The 17,624-nt window shown below is 38.4% G+C and overlaps 1 pseudogene; it reads left to right on the top strand.

Annotated features, from left to right (window-relative positions):
* Positions 1 to 12,391, top strand: part of LOC135202297 (transcription initiation factor TFIID subunit 7-like) — a 57,320-nt pseudogene extending 44,929 nt beyond the window's left edge.
* The last annotated feature ends 5,233 nt before the right edge of the window (positions 12,392 to 17,624 follow it).

The raw sequence follows: 17,624 nt of genomic DNA, 5'->3' as shown, positions 1-17,624 counted from the left end.
GTTTGACCTTTGACAGGTGTCTGAGTTTTGTTGGTCCATCATAGGAATTAGATAGCAGCAGTCAATATTTTGGAACTGGGATCCTCACTGGTCGTTTACAAATGTTAAAAAGACTTCTTTTGAGCCACTTGAGGAGGGTTCTTTGCTTTACATCAGACTAATGTTGTTTGCAACCTGAATCTGGTCAGAGAAGTTCATACAGAGTCTGGGGTCACACATATCAGAGATTGGTCATGAGTGGGACTGTTATTTGTTTCTGACTTTGTAGGTAATGGCTCATGGCCAGGACCATTCCAAAGCACCTTCACCACTCTTTCTCCCATCTTTTAAACCAGTAATGAAGAGTACCTCTTGCTATGTACTGTATGGGTGATGCAGCTTTACGTACCTGTGAAGGGCCATAGGTTTATGCATGACACCTCCAAATTGTACCTCTCCTTACAGTAAAAGAGAAATTAAGTCATTAAGAACATAGTTCCTGTTAGCCAAGGCAAGAGCTTTTGAGAACCTACATCTGTGTGATGGATGGTTAAGTAGAACAAGTAAAAAATGATTGCCCACAAAGTCAAAGCACACTTGACTTCAACTTTGGTCTCTTTGATCTTTGAAATGTAATTGAGAATTTTCTGTTATTTTATGTGCAGTTACCTCTACTACTGACTAATAGTCTTTACAGGCTATGTTTACCGTTGAGGAAAGAAGTTAGGGAACTTATCTTCCACTTCATCATAAATCGGTCTTACTTCTCATTCATGGCACTGTCAAAGGGATGTTGACATTGCGGATTATTGACTAGTATGTCTCATGTCCATGGTTAATATACAGTAGGTACTTTCTTTCACATCTCGAAGTTCCTTCCCTAATACAAGTGCCTTTCTTTACATACCAACATTCCAGTCCCCAGTACATATTATGCTGGAGTTAACAAGCATACACAAAAACATTGGGGGCTCTGCATTTTGCCCTTCAATCTAAATAAGGTGTTTTGACATATGTATAACTGTTGGAATTATGATGAAACAAGATGCTTTTACAATACACATCAATTTTTCTTTTATGCAAACCTAAAAATGAATGCCCTCCCAGTTCCATTACGTATCTTGCTGCCTCATGAAGCTTGCACAAGAAGTGAGTAAAGAGATGAGATACTGGAGGATCCAAGATGGTCTTAGTGCTAGTGAAAACTTTCTTTTGGTCAGAATGATCAAAGGACCTTATTAGCTTAAGAAAATTAATGGGATAGATATTAGGCATATTTATGTGTAAATTTATGTACTGTATATAAAAAACTTGTTATAAAAAGTTTTTATAATCGAGCTTACAGTGTTGAAATTTTTGTCCTGAGTAGTGTCATTGAATATCACTGGGATAATGGAGGAGGGTCACAAGGAATTTACTTTCGATTTTTTAGGAGAATTCTTGGTGTAAATTTAATGAGTAAATCTTTTTTGATAAAGCCATTGTCAAAAACTTTCTATACATTTTTCTTCTTTGTGAAACTATTTCCATTGGATGTATGGCCTCCTGTTGATTATAGTTTAGGATGTACTGTAGATGGACTTCTTATTTCATTTGAAATCAAATTTATTTGAAAATAGATTAGAAGAAAGGCTTACAATTGTCATTGTGTACTGTATTTTTATTCAGGAAAGGTTAAGCGTACGCCACCTCCTAAAAAGAGTGGCATGGCACCTGTTGCGCTTGGCCGATCCCCAGGTGAAGAAGTCCAATCTTCTGAGGGTAACAGTAAGTCTTTAATCTTACTGCAGTAAACTGAGCTGCTTTACATTTTTAGTCGATTTATTTTTGTTTCATTTTTAGAGGCTGAGAACAAGTATGGTAATTGTTGTAGATTACATTTGTTTCTTCACAGGTAGTAGCACTGTTACAATATTTGGAAGGTTTCTCTGCAGCTATGTGTTATGGAAATGAAAGCTATTGCTCTAAGTATGCTATGTATAAGTAAGATCACATTTAAGAGTGATATTTATAAATAGGGAAAATGAGTGCATGAGTGAAGTAGGATATTAAGAACCCATAGAACTTCATATAAAGTGTGAAGTTTGTTGGAAATGAGAATGTATGATTGGAATGTAATTAGGGGAATGCTTAAGCTTACAGTATTAAAGATAAAAGGAACAGAAAACAGCTATGTATGAATGAAAAGGAGGAGCTGCTAGATAACATAAAGCTGTGAAAACAACCTAAAATTTGTATTAAGAATATTTAGATTTGTGTTCTCTCAAGTAAAATTTATAAGGTTGAAATTTTGAAGCCATACTTTTAATTTTGTTGTTTTTTAAACTGCTTTAACATTTTTGTAATGGCATGTGCATTAAGGATTCATCCATGAAACCTTTGATACAAAATAACCTTGGTAGTAAAATTTAACTTCGCATAAAATTGTAACTGAATTCAAGCTACTCTTAACAGCAGAAAGCTGTTATTTTAAGCTTCATTTTTCTTATGAAGACCTCCAATCTGTTTAGACAAGGATTATTGGCAAATTGTTTCATATTTGATTAACCTATAGGCCGTTTTTCTGTAAGACATAACAGTATACTAAATCATTGTAATTCAATGAAAATTTATTTGTATTTTTTATTGATAAAATACATATTAAGATCATTCCTATGTATTGATGTTTGTGTAAGAGGTTTTTGTGAAATTTTTCTCTATTATATCCAAATTTAATCATCATTTGGGTAGCAATACTATACTATATAGGGTTATGAGAGGAATATCTCTTGTATTACCCTAGGATGGATTCCATTTTCATAATAGTTACGCAGATTGATTTAGCAGTATAAAGAATTTGTAAATTAACTAGATGTAACTATTTTTTGGGAGCCTTGTGCATGGAAGTGAATCAGAACTGTGTGAGGAATTTTGCTGAATTTGATGAGGTGACATTATTTGTAGCTTATTTTTTATTTTTAAGGATGAGTCAAGTTTGATGATGTAATTATTACTTAAGAGTTAATTAAAAACTTGAACTGTTATGATTTTTGTAGATAGGGTATTTTTCTGTATGGTGCTGTTTCATGGAAATGAGAAAATAAGTGCCTTACACATTTTAAAAGTTGTATTATGAAGTAGTATAGGTTCTAGATTGGTGTGGATTTGAGCAAATGGCTTGTTAAAAGGACTATTGGATATTTACAGTGAGGTCAGTTTGTTCTACATCAGTACTGCATTAGCTGAAAAGTTATCCTGTTCATATGTGCATGTGTTGATTTGGTAAGTTTGAACCTTTTACTGCTAGAAGAAAAAATGCTTTCTTTTCCTCCAGGTATTTGTACTATTCATGTGATAGTATTCAAAGGTGGAGCTAAATACTGTCTTTTACATCAAGCAGAAAACTTTAAATGTTTATCTTTTCTTTGTTTCATAACCAGATAATCAGGTGATAACTCATTTTTTTCAAGGCCAGGAACAGTATTTTCTAAGGTAAAGCTGCCTATGCTGCATGTGGCACCCCTTGTCTGGTGTAGAGGCAAATTCAGAACACTTCTTCATCTATTCAGCTTTGGTTTTCTTCAATCTTGACAGGAATGTTCATGGGTCATTCATCATTAGAGGAATGTGAATTCATGAAATTTAGTATCTGTTAATTTGTTGGAATACCATTAATTTTCATAATCAAATTCCAAACTTTGTCAGTGATGCAGCTGTTTATTTTGTGAGTTTTCTCATCTTAAGAAGAAATATTCTGTGAGAATACCTCCAAATTTTGTGCAGTGTTCATTTTGAAAAATTGTTTTTCAGTGTTTTCGGCAATTTCAGTTGCAAGGACTACAGATATGTTGGAGAATTCACCTTTTTCTGAATTTGTACCCTGGAACTGACTCTTTTGAAGAATAGAGGGAATAATGAATATATTTAAGCTTGAAACTGCATGCCATCCTTTTAGCTTGTACTTCCTTTGATTGAAATTACTGTATAATTGCTATTTTATGTTTTATGTATGTTTTATTTAAAGGACTGTTTTTACTGCTAGAAAATTTAGGAATGAAATATTTGTTTTAATTCAGTACACACAGGGAATATTTGCTAAATAATTTCTATGGGAAGAAATAAGTTTAAACATGATTTCCTCTACAGATAAACTTTATGCCCGATTATCAACACTGGAGAATGAATTGACTGTCTTGACAACTCAGAGGGCTGCTCAAGAGTCAGAAATAGCAAATATTGAAAATTTTGCCTTGAAACAACGGTTCCTCTCAAAACTTGGCGACATTGAAGCTCAAATAAGGGAGAAAGAGCAGGAGGTGAGTCATGTTCAATGTATTTTTGTATTTAAGAGTCAATTTGCAGTTTGTAATGCAGGGTGGCAACTTGAGTTAAAAAAAAATATGACCAGTGAAGCTGGGTTGTGGTTTTTTTTTTTTTCCTTGTCAGCAGGTCACAATTTTTAAAGTTTATACAATACCAAAGGATCTTAACGTTTGGTCAGATTTCTTCCTTTTATCACCTTTCTCCAGCTTTCATCTCTCATTGAAGAACAAATTTGGATGAGCCTGTAAGTGGTAGAAATATGACACAGTTATCCTGTTAAACTATATGATACTGGGAAGTTACAGTAGTTCATAGGTGTTAGTGTAGGCCACAATAAAAAAAAAAAAAAATTGGCGTCCTTCAGAAGATCAGATGCTGCAAATGTTTTTGTTGTTGTGTAGACTCACTTCATAGAAAGGCTTATTTCTTTTATTTACATTGTCTTATTTGTTTTTATTATCTCTCTGTCATAGAATGTAGTTTTTTTCTTTAATTCTCACTTTCTTTTTATTTATTGGAGCACTTCCATTATTTGGGTTCTTGGCTTTTTTTTTTTTTTCATCTAGGGATGCAGCTTTGCCTGTAATATTGAATATAATAATGTTGTAATGATGATACAATAGACATGTCCTTTGTTTTATACGAACCATTCAAACTCCTATCCCTTTAGCCACAGGTGATAACCATCATCAGAGAGCTACTATCATGGTCTAACTCTACAACATGTCACATAGATTTGCTCAAAACTAAATTAACAAGAGCTTATTTTTGCCTTTTTCCATTTCCATTTTTTTTCCTGTGGCTATTCAGGTGACTTAATTGGTGGCCAGTCCTGTGGAGAGTTTTTGTATCAACTTTATTGTTGTGGCTAATTATTAAAAATGCAGAACCTTGGGATATATGCTTACAGTGTTGAGTATGTTTAGGTAGGATGCTGCAAAAATTGTTGCTCATTGTAAGTACATAGTGAACGCTTTTGTAGTTCCGAAAACAAATCTTGTATGCAAAAATTTTATGAATTATTTGTTGTTTGGCTGAAATGAAGCTTGGTGACTTTGTAGCAGGAAGACCCATATGTGAGGTTTCTGTATAATTATTGCAGTAATAGGAGAAAAATGCATATTACATGCTTGAGATCTGATAAAAGCACTTTAATAACTCTGGCATGGTTCCTCTTACAACGAGTTTATTTATATATATCATAAATTAACTAGTTTTGTACATGAAACTTCCCTGCCAGATATATACTTAGCTTATGTCTCTGACGTCACGACAGAAAATTAAACAAAAACTCGCGGCACACGCTACAGGTAGGTCAGGTGATCTACCTTACCCGCCGCTGGGTGCGGGTGAAGAACCAGTCCCCCCTTTCTTGTCAGATTTTTTTCTGTCGCCGGCTGAACAACAGGTTGGACAACACCTGTTGTTCAGTCCTTACGATAGTAGATTTCTTTCTCGTTGCCGACGAATTGGATTTTGTTGTGAAGTACCCTTTGTTTGTTGGCTTGGCATACGCTTTTGGATTGTTATTTGGATTTTCTTTTGGATTTTCTTTGAATTAATAATCATGGATGATTCTGAGGTTAAGAAACCTTCTTTATTTAGAGTTTGCTCAGTGAGTGACTGTAAAGTGAGGCTTCCAAAGGCTTGGCTTTGGATACTCACTCCGTATGTATGGTATGTAGGGGGAATGAATGCTCTTTTCGTTAACCCATTGTAAAGAGTGCGAGAGTTTAGATGAAGATGGATGGAAGGCTCTATCTTCTTATTTAAGGAAGTTGGAGAAGGATATGGCGCGCAAGGCTTCTTCAAGGAGCTCAAGTAGATCTAGAGTCAGTGGAAATGGACGTTGAGAACCCTGTAGCAGAAGTAGTTCCTTCTCTTGTTTCAGCCCTGCGCCAGCTTTGAACCCGAAGATTCGTTTTCGGAAGTTGCTTCCGGGAGAGCCTCGATCAGGAGTAAGAGAGCTTCGCTCGCTCTCGACAAGGTAAGAGTGATAGTGCAGTGATCCAGTGCAGTGCCCCTAGTGCAGTGGAGGGTGCGTCTGACCGGCTCACTAACGCTTCCAGGCCTAGACCTCTTCCAGACTCCCAGACCCGTGGAGGAGGAAAGTCGAAAGCCGCAGGAAGGTTAGGGAGAACCCCCACCGGTCAGGCGTCCCCTCGGCAGATCCTGTTGCTCGTTCCCAGGCTGCCTTGGATCGAGCCAAGAAGGAGTTATTGCGCCAGTGTTTCTCGTCATCTTCGTCGCCTTCTCCTAAGTGTAGATGGAGCGCCTCGGAGTCTTCTCGCCCTCTCAAGAGCCCTGGAAAGCACCTTGCGCCTTCCTTCCAGCCCCGAATCCTTCGCGGAAGAACCGGAAGTGGAACGCAAGAGAGCCAAGAATTCTTCTATTTACGCTTCTCCTATTCGGTCTCGGACTAGTCGTCCTGTAGAGGAAAAATTCAAGAGGTCTCCTGCGCGCATCTTGGCGGGTCTGCAGGCGCAGATTGCGGCTTTAGCAGATTCTATTGCCGGGTCTTCTCATCGTCGGAAGGACGCCTCGCTTCCGGTGAAGAAGTCAAAGAACGTCTCTTCTGCTCGCTCTCCTCCTGCTAGAGAAGTTATTGAGCCTCGTAGTAGGACGTCAGAAGTGCAGGCTGAAGTTCGGGATCACTCCCCGAGTAGGCTCTCCTCTTTCCCCAGCAAGAGTGTTGAACATGTCAGGCGTAAGGAGCCTGACAGGCGCTCTCCTCAGGATTTCCGCTCCTCTTCAGTTAAGCGTCAAGAGCTTGACATACGGCAAGAGCATCGTACTCGTCAGGAGCGAAGGAAGAGTTCTTCGCCTGGTAGCCGCTCTCCTTTTGACGGGCGCTCGGAGCCTAGTAGGCGCCAGAGCCTAGTAGGCGCCAGTGAGGCATTCCTCTCCGTTTGATCACTCCCATTGGATAGGCGCTCAGAGCCTTGTAAGCGCCGTGCTTCGGACAGGGACTCTTCCGTGGAAGTTTTTTCTCCCTGTGGCAGGCGTCAAGAGCCTGGTAGGGGTTTTGAGTCTGACAGGCGCCAAGAGCCTGGCAGGCGTATTGAGGATGGCAGGTTGCCAAGAGCCTAGCAGGCGCAGAGAGCCTGATAGGCGCTCTCCCTTGTCCAGGCGCTCATCTGTGGACATAGACTTTGTTTCCGACAAACGAGCTTCCACTAGTAGGCGCTCCCCAAGTAGGTGCTCTCCTAGTAGGCGCTCTCCTAGTAGGCGCTCTCCTAGTAGGCGCTCTCCTAGTAGGCGCTCTCCCTGTAAGCGCTCTCCCAGTGGGCGCTCTCCCAGTGGACATTCTCCCAGTAGGCGCTCTCCGAGGAAAAGCTCTCCTCCTGGCAGTAGAACTTCTAACGTCATTCGTCTGAAGAGTATCTTGGGAATTCTGAGGAAGATTTGCCCAAGGATGCTTCAGTTCGTCGTACAAGAGACTGACCGACCTCTCTTGCAAGATTTTGGGGAGTCTCTTTCGGCCGTTTGCTCCTCCTCCGTCACCTCCGTCCTTATTTTCAACGACCAATACGGCTAAGAAGTCTTCAGTCGTTAAGATGAAACCGACAGTGTCGATGAAGAAGGCTCTCAAGAACTTCGACGATTGGTTGGTATCGAAGGAGGAGAAAGGGAAGACCGTATTTTATTTTCCCCCGTCCAAACTTACGGGCAAAAGATGAGGGGGTTCTGGTACGAGTCAGGAGAGCCCTTGGGTCTGACTCTTCCCTCTTCGGCAGACTCGGACTTCTCTTCGTTGGTTGATTCCGCATGTCGCTCGGCGCTTAATTCTGCGAAGACGACGTGGGGTATGAGCGAGTTAGATCACCTTCTGAAGGGAATGGTTCCGGGTCGGGTTAGAAGTTTTTAACTTTCTTGACTGGACCCTTGGAGTCATGGCTAAGAGGACTCAAGATCAAGACTCTCTTTCACCTGAAGACCTTCACGCAGTGCTGTCTTGTATGGACAAGGCAGTGAGAGACGGATCCGGGGAGATAGCTTCCCTTTTTGGCGCAGGAGTAGTAAAGAAAAGGGCGGTTTTCTGCTCCTTTCTTACCAAGGCTGTTTCACATGCACAGAGAGCTTCCTTGTTGTACTCTCAAACTTTCTCCGCAACTCTTCCCGAAGAAAATAATCAATGACATCTCCAGCTCGTGTCAGCAAAAGCGACGCAGGATATGCTGGCTCGTTCAGCTAGGATCCCGAAAACATTCGTTTTTTCCAGCAGAAAACGAAGAAGGACGTGGGGCAGGCCCCATCTCGATCTCTTTGCGACCTCCAGGAATGCGAGGATAGATCTATACTGCTCCCCTATTGCGGACCCAAGAGCAGTGGCAATAGATACATTCCTGATGGATTGGAAAAACTTGGATCTTTACGCGTTCCTGCCTTTCAAGATTCTAGGGGAAACGCTAAGGAAGTTCGCAGCTTCAGAAGGAGCGAGGATGACTTTGATAGCTCCGTTCTGGCCCACGACCACGACTGGTTCACAGAGTTACTGGAATGGCTGGTGGGATGTTCCAAGATCCCTACACTAAGAGTCGATCTGCTCAAACAGCCCCACTTCGACAGGTTTCACAAGAACCTCCCCGCTCTCAGTCTGACTGGATTCAGACTATCAAGAGTCTCGTCAGAGCTAAGGGCTTTTCTTGGCAAAGTCTGCAAGGGCTATTGCCAATGCACGTAGACCTTCCACCTCTAGAGTCTACCAGTCGAAGTGGGATGTTTTTCGACGTTGGTGCAGGGACTCATAAAGTTTCCTCTTCCACTACCTCTGTGTGTGTGACTCAGATAGCAGATTTCCTTCTCTTCCTGAGAGAAAAATGCGGGTAGTAGTTCTCTACCATCAAGGGCTACAGGAGCATGCTTTCTTCAGTTTTTCGTCACAGAGGATTAAACATATCCGAAGATAAGGACCTCCATGACTTAATCAAATCGTTTGAGACGGTTAAAAGAACCTCTTGCTTAGTCCCTAGCTGGAATCTAGATGTCGTACTGCTCTTCCTGAGGTCCTCAAGATTCGAACCTCCCCATACAGCTTCGTTCAGAGACCTCTCGATGTAAGACTCTTTTCTCTGTGCGTTAGCTTCAGCGAAGAGAGTCAGCGAGCTGCAGGCTCTAGAAGGTGAGGTAGGTTTCCAAGGAGGCTCCGCGGTTTGCTCTTTTCTTCCGGCTTTCCTAGCCAAGAATGAAAACCCTTCTTCACCGTGGCCCAGGAGCTTCGAAATTAAAAGCTTATCCTCCTTAGTTGGGACAGAAGAGGAGAGATCTCTTTGCCCGGTGAGAAGCCTGAAATTTTATCTTCAGAGGAAGAGAAGACTTGGTGCTAATGCAAGCAATCTCTGGTGCTCAGTAAGGGACCCCAGTAGGCCCTTATCTAAAAATGCCCTCTCATTCTTTATCAGGAATGTTATTAGAGAAGCCCACACATTGTGCAGTCAGCAACAGTTTAGTCTTCTGAAAGTCAAGGCGCACGAAGTAAGGGCCATCGCGACGTCTTTGGCTTTCAAGAAGAATATGTCATTGCAAAACCTCATGAAGGCCACTTTTTGGAGGTGTGAATCAGTCTTCTCCAATCACTACCTAAAAGACGTATCGATTACGTATGAAAAGTGTTTTGGGCCTAGGCCCTTACGTATCGGCGGATTCAGTGATGGGGCAGGGAGCTGAAACACATCCTTTTTAATCCTTTCCCTGTTAGTTTTTATTTTGAGTTTTTGGTTGTACGAAGGAGGTTGCAGGAGGCAGCTCCTTCTTTCGTATACTAATATTTGTATTTGGTTAGGTGATCGGTTGTGCTTTGAGGCTCCTTGCGTTTGGTAGTGATAGGCTCTGTCACGTAAGCGGGTTGATCCCCATTGACCAGACCCTGTTTGGATTCTGCCAAGTAAGTGGACTCAGTTCCCATTGGTAGACCCAAAGAGTTCTTCAGCTACAGGTCACGCCCTCGCTGAAACTCTTAGGCAACGCAGACTTATAGACAGTAACTATGAAGTCTTCTGCCTAGATCAGGTAAGAACCAAGGGTGGGATATATTTTATTCCTTTAACATGTGTTGTCCCCACTTTCTAGGTGAGTATGTGTCTCTTTCCCTCCACCAAGGTGTCAATCAGCTAAGTATATATCTGGCAGGGAAGTTCATGTACAAAAATGATATTGTTAGTATACAATAAAGTTTTGTACATACTTACCTGGCAGATATATACGATTGATGGCCCGCCCCAGCCTCCCTCAGGAGACAGGTGGAAGAAAAAATCTGACAAGAAGGGGGACTGGTTTCTTACACCCGCCACCCAGCGGCGGGTAAGGTAGATCACCTGACCTACCTGTAGCGTGTGCCGCGAGTTTTGAATTTTCCGTCGTGACGTCAGAGATAAGCTAAGTATATCTGCCAGGTAGTATGTACAAAACTTTATTGTATACTAACAATATCTTTTTATTTTTGTGATAAAATGCCCCTATGAAATAAATTAGTTTTTTTTTTTTTTTTACTAAATTTTATGGGATGCCTATTATTACATTTTGTTTGAAAGTAACCCAATGGCAATGCTAAGTTCATGTTAGTTAACATACTGAATTTTGTAACATTTATAATTTATCATTTATATTGACTTGCCAGTGTTTAATTAAATAACTATTTTGTCTGAAATTAACCAAAGCTGTGTTAGGATAGTTTTTATTATGGTTTGTATTGTTTACCTTCTATAAATGATCATTCCTGATATTTTCAGATCAATGAGATAAGGAGTCAACTTCATGACTAGAGTGTCTGTGATATTCTGGAGAGGTTATAGGACAATTCTGGTAGGTACTGTGTGTTTCAGTCATGCATTTTGATACTCGGTGCCTTATTTTCCGGGTTTAGACATCATTGAATAATTTAGCTCTTAATAATTAGGCTAGTGTAAAGTGTTTCAGTCACGGTTTCATTGACATTTACTGGTACCGGAACTTGGCTACAAGTTTCTTGCCAAGTGTTGACAGAGATGCTTAGTGTTATCCTAAGGTTTCTAAATTTTGAAGGTAAGAATTGAATTTTGTAAAGATAAATAGAATTTGGTTTCTACGGTTACAAAACATTACATTACAAATATCTTCTCTCTTTGCTAGCCTTAGAAAAAAAACTTTTGTCGCCTTCATTTACTAATATAACGGCACTTCCTGTAAGCTCAAGGGACCATAAATACACAATTAACACAAAAAAACCCATGCAGTATTTTGACTACAGTACTTCTGTCCTGATCACTGGTGAATGCTGACAGTTGGTGAATGACAAATTAATTATCTGGAAAGCTTTAGTTCAAGAAGAGTGTACTGTTTTTAAATTTTTCCAGCTGATGCTAGAAGATTTATCCTAATGTTAAAACCTCAGGTTTGTTAGTATGAAAAATACAAATTCATTTAAAAAATTTGCCATTTCTTAAATGATATGAACATTACTGTTATTTTTTCTTTGTATATATATTACTAAAATTTTTTTGTTTTTGAGCTTTCTCCTGTGTAAATTGCCTAAACTCTCTTATGGAGACTTAGGATAAGAAGTATTTTTTAGATGCCTTTTGAAAGAGAGAGGCCGTGTAATATTTTCTATTTTTTCCTCAGGTATGATTGGAAGGAAGTCAGGAATCTTAATAAAAACCATTTTGAAATTTGCCCACTATCAGGGCAATTCAAAGAGTACAGTAGTATCAAAATATTGTGTTAATGTGATTAGTGACTCAGAATTTAAAAATGTATTAGTTTTATGGTGTTGAGAAAATTAGTATTTACTGCAACATTTCCAGCAGGACGTATTGTCAGATATAATTCATATGTATATTGGGACTGGCTTATGGTTCATATGGAGAGAGAGAATATTTTTATTGTTTACGGTAATTGTATTGTAGAGTCTTGTCTTGTTTGTGTATTTTGGAACATAACATTATACACTTATTTCCTTGGTTTGAATTTCTGTTAGAGTGTCATTCTAATGACCAGTTATGTATCTGTTAAATATAATCTCACACACAGCTTTCATATGCTTTAGCAGAGACCTCGTCAGCTAATACTGTCCTTTAGTGGCCATTACATTCTATGATGGTAAGATTAAAATGTAGGTGGTAAACTTTAATTGAAATTTTTTTTCTGAAGTTCGTGTGTTAATTGGTAAGATTAAAATTAAAATTAAAATGCAGTTTGTAAACATTATTGAAAAAATGTTTTTCAGAAAGTTCATGTGTTAATTGTCAAAGATTTGCCTAATTGGCTTGTTTCTAACTAAATTTCTTAGGAAATGAGACCTGTTAACTTTATGCGTCTCATCAAGTTTATTTTCATTTTAAACTCTAATTATTACTGAAGTAATAGACTAAAGCTGCTGTGTATTTTTAATTTTATACTTTTCCAGACAGTATTCATTAGCTTCATATTTACTTCTCTTGATACTTATCTTCATTCTAAGTTAACTGAGTAAGTTTTTATAACTGGTCTGTATACTGATAGTTTTGAGCAAAATTAAACTCTTTTTAAATCTCAAATTTTGTTTTGTTACATATAAGTAAGTTCCTTAAGTAGCAAAATGTAGCTCTGCAAGGGTTGATGCCATAAGCAATTATTTCAGATTCCCTTTAACTCCTGTTTGTTCAATAGTTTTAATCCCTACACACTCAGTCACAAGTAAAAATAAGGGTCATGTTGAAAATTGATGCAGCACATTGGCAGTTAACTGATTCTCATTCAAATAACTAGCTGCACTTTTGATGTTTCGTAGCCTGAGCAGTAGCTAGACTAGTTTTCTTCCTAGTTTGTTTCAATCAGAAATGTATATTTTAACCCTCTACGCCGGAGCCCTAAAAATCAAAACGTCTCCCGTATGCCGGGCCTGGTTTGGAGTGAGCGCGGAAGTGGAAAAAATAATTTTTTCAAAAAATTACAGCGCGCGTACTTTTGAAGATTAACGAGTTCATTTTTGGCTCCTTTTTTGTCATTGCCTGAAGTTTAGAATGCAACCATCAGAAATGAAAAATAATATCATTATCATATGTAAATAATGCGATATATGAGCGAAAAAAAAAAAATTCATACATAATTGTATTCAAATCACGCTGTGCAGAAAACGGTCAAAGCTAACCAGTTACTTTTTTTTGCGTTGTATTGTACACTAAATTGCGATCATTTGGTGATTATAATACATTGTAAAACAATTAAAAAGCAACACCGGAAAAATATTATCACAAAATGATGTACGAATTCGTAACGAGCGGACGTAAAAAAACAAAATGTTATTTTCAAAAATTCCCACCGTAATTCTAAATAATGTTCTAGAGACTTCCAATTTGTTTCAAAATTAAGACAAATGATTGGAATATTACGATACTGTAAGAGTTTTTAGATTTAGAATTGCAGATTTTTCGACCATTTCGGACGAGTTAAATTTGACCGAATGTCGAAATTTTAATATATAATATTTTATTTTATATGGACATATTTCGAAGATGGAAAAAGCTACAACCTTCAATTATTTTTTATTGTATTCTTCATGAATTTGCGCACATTTTTATATATGAAACTCTATAAAAAGGCTATAATGAAAAGGAGCAATATTAGGATCAATGCCATGTACGTATTTCGGAGACTTGCGGCCGCGAATCGGCGCGCGGAGTGAAGGTAAATATATTTTTCAAAAATTCACCATAAATCACAATATTGTTGTAGAGACTTCAAATTTGTTTCAAAATGAAGAAAAATTACGGAATATTACTAGGCCGTAAAGAGTTTTAGCTTACAATTGCGTTTTTGTTTTTGTCAACTATTTCGGTAGAGTCAAATTTGACCGACGTGGTTTTTTTTTTTCTATTTATCGTGATTTATATGCAAATATTTCAAAAAAGAGAAAAGCTACACCTTCAATCATTTTTAGTTGTATTCTACATGAAATCACGCACATTTTCATATATAAAACTTTATGTAACAGCTAATTTTAAATGGTGCAAACATTTCGACAATCGCACAAAAAAATTCTGATTTTTTTTCGGAAGTTACCTCCCGCGCGAACGTAATGTTTTTTTTTTTTTCATAAATTCACCATAATCGAAATATTGTGCTAGAGACTTCCAAGTCGTTGCAAAATGAAGGTAAATGATTGAATATTACTAGAATAAAAGAGTTTTAGCTTACAATTGCGTTTTTCGAACCATTTCGGTAGAGTCAAAGTTGACCGAAAGTTGAAATGTTTGCACTTAACGTTATTTATATGAAATATTTCAAAACTGATAAAAGCTACAACCATGTGTTGTTTGTTGTTGTATTGTGCATGAAATTGCGCACATTTCCATATATAAAACTTTATGTAACAGCAAATTTAAAAGGGTGCAATCAATAGGACAATCGCACGAAAAAATTTATCGGAAGAGTTATCGCACGAACGTAAGGAAAAAGTTTTTTCATAAATTCACCATAAATCGAAATATTGTGCTAGAGACGTCCAATTTGTTGCAAAATGAAGGCAAATGATTGAATATTACTATAATGTAAGAGTTTTAGCTTACAATTGCGTTTCTCGACCATTTCTGTAGAGTCAAAGTTGACCGAAGGTTGAAATTTTTGCACTTATCGTTATTTATATGAAAATATTTCACAACTGATAAAAGCTACAATCATGAGTATTTTTTTAGTTGTATTGTGCATGAAATTGCGCACATTTTCATATATAATACTTCATGTGAAGGATAATTTAAAATGGTGCAATAATTATGTCAAAGTGACGAAATAATTTCCGAGATGTGTCACTGATACTTTTTAGTGCGATAAGAAAGAAATTCGCGCTTGCGCGCCTGCGTAGCGATTGTAACAAAACAACGCCTTGATCCGTGAACTCCCAGCATCCCCCAAGGCGCGTGATACAAAAGTTTTCGGCTGGTAGGCCTATAAGTATTTTTCCGCGAATTTAAAAAAAAACTTTTTTGAGCCGACGTATGATACGTCCATCGGCATACGGGAGACATTTGACTCGACGTTTAAATACGTCCAATCGGCGTAAGAGGGTTAATATTGTTTTGCATTTACACTTTATTAAATTATATTTGAAAGTGCTTTTGGACCTTTGTGTTAATAACTGGTTTCTCTTTTTGGCAGTTGATCACAAATCTTCATGTGTTGTCTCTGGAAAGGTATGGCTACTTTTGAGAAGAGGGAATCATACCTGTTGTCCAGTATTGTCATTAAGAAATATAATTTAAAAGTTTGAACCCCCTGTTATCCTTGACAGATGTGATCAGTCTGAGTGCTACTAAGAGACATCATGCATCAGCACCTATTTCCTGTTGATATTAGTAACACGCTTTCTGTAAAGCTCAATTTGGCCACCTTAAGGACAGCAAGAAAAACTGGTGGGAAATTCCATACTGTCTTGTCAACAATTTTCACTCCAGGTAGAAGGGAAATTCCTTTTTTATTACTAACAAGCTTTCTGGAAAACTCAATCTGCCACCTTAAGGACAGCAAGGAAAACTTTTGGAAATTCCATACTGTAGTCAATTTTCACTCCAGTTAGAAGAGAAGTTCCCTTTTAATTACCAAGAGCTGCATGGAGCAGGGACACCTTGAATCCCAGCCAGAGAACAGTACCTGACCAACTTCCAGGCATCTTTATTTGCCATTTTAGACAGGTAGTAGGGCAATTTTAAATTCTAATACACATCACCTGGATGGGACAGATGGGAAGTGAGAAGAGAGAGATGCATCCAGTGGGAGCTTGTCTCCATAACTTTAGAACATTGTGGTAATGGGAGCTTGTCTCCATAACTTTAGAACATTGTGGTAATGGGAGCTTGTCTCCATAACTTTAGAACATTGTGGTAATGGGAGCTTGTCTCCATACTTTAGAACATTGTGGTAATGGGAGCTTGTCTCCATAACTTTAGAACATTGTGGTAAGAGATAAGAGATTTTTGAGAGGCTGATCACTCCCATTGCTGGAAATGGGTCTCCATTCTTTGACCCAACTTGTGTACGTACGAGATAAATAGAGGCTTTATTCAGACCATTAGAGAGAAGGCTTCTGAGATTAGCTGTTTCATTTCAAAAGTTTCATCAGTATCCTGCAGCCTTTTAAAAAATGTGGCAGTGTATTGCCTTTTTAAAAATTTGGCAGTGTGTCAAGTGCCAATTGATCTCATTGGCAAAGGGAATCCAGCACAGCAGATTCAGAATACAATCTCCATCTCTAATTAAACCATTAATTGTCTATAGTTGTACAGCCCAACTCTTTCCCAGTTTCTGTCACAGATGAAGTCAACAAGGAACTGATTTGGTGGCATGACCAACTGAACATAAGTTAAGCGGTACCACTAGCCCTTCCAGCACCAGGCCTAGTAGTACCCTCTCTTCAGATGCTTCAGAATATGGATGGAGGTCACTCTAAAACTTTCAGGCAACAATACTTTGTTGCCAGAACAGAGAAAAGCACATCAATTTCTTTGAACTGACAGCCACTTTGCTATGTTTTCTGGAGGTTCCTATTATGAATGATAGTAGGAGTCATGACAGAACAATTCTATTATGGGTGCAGATCTGAAGAATGGAGGACCAAAGTCCTGCATGCTTGGCAGTATCCATCATCTGATGTGGCCAGGTGGCACAACAGTGTGGTGGACTAAATCAGATAATCTGGGTAAGGTGGACAAAACACTCACTGCCATGTCTTAAAGCAGTTAATTTGAAGTACTTAAGTTGATTTACAGAACCTGAACAACAAAGTCCCTATTTACTCCTTTTCCCACCCAGCTTCAGCAATATGGTGAATTGATATCTTATTGCCATTGAGAATATATGGAGATGTAGGGATTTTCACTATCAAGGCAGATAGGAAATGAAATAAAGCAACAGATTTGGGTCATCTGAGAATGAAAGTATCTTTGTAAAACACACAGACTATATGGAATTGCTAATCTAAGTGCAGAACCTTCTGTATCTGGTTTAACAGCAGGATTCTGGATCGAAGTCACGTCTACATTCCATGTATAGCAGAATTCATGATCTCCCGCAGCTGCTGTGGAAAAACCCTTGTCTGCAGGTGGTTACATTCAATCATCCATAGGGTAAAATTATTGTATGGGTTTTGTTAGTATTTCAATAAACAGGCCAACACCCTTACTATTTAGACTTTATGATATATATTTTTTTTACACAAACCATTATATATTTTTTTTACACAAACTAAATTTAAGAAAGTCAGTCACCTATACAAATCCTTCTGTTCCTTTTCTCTTGCTCTTGTTCATTTCACACCAAAAGTGAGCCAGTTACCTATTGGGGATATCCTGTTGCCGATTGTACCATGAAGAGTAACAGCTAGGATGCCTATTTTT

Source organism: Macrobrachium nipponense, chromosome 30, assembly GCF_015104395.2.
Source record: "Macrobrachium nipponense isolate FS-2020 chromosome 30, ASM1510439v2, whole genome shotgun sequence".
Lineage (NCBI taxonomy): Eukaryota > Metazoa > Arthropoda > Malacostraca > Decapoda > Palaemonidae > Macrobrachium > Macrobrachium nipponense.
This window is presented reverse-complemented; position numbering and strand designations above follow the sequence as displayed.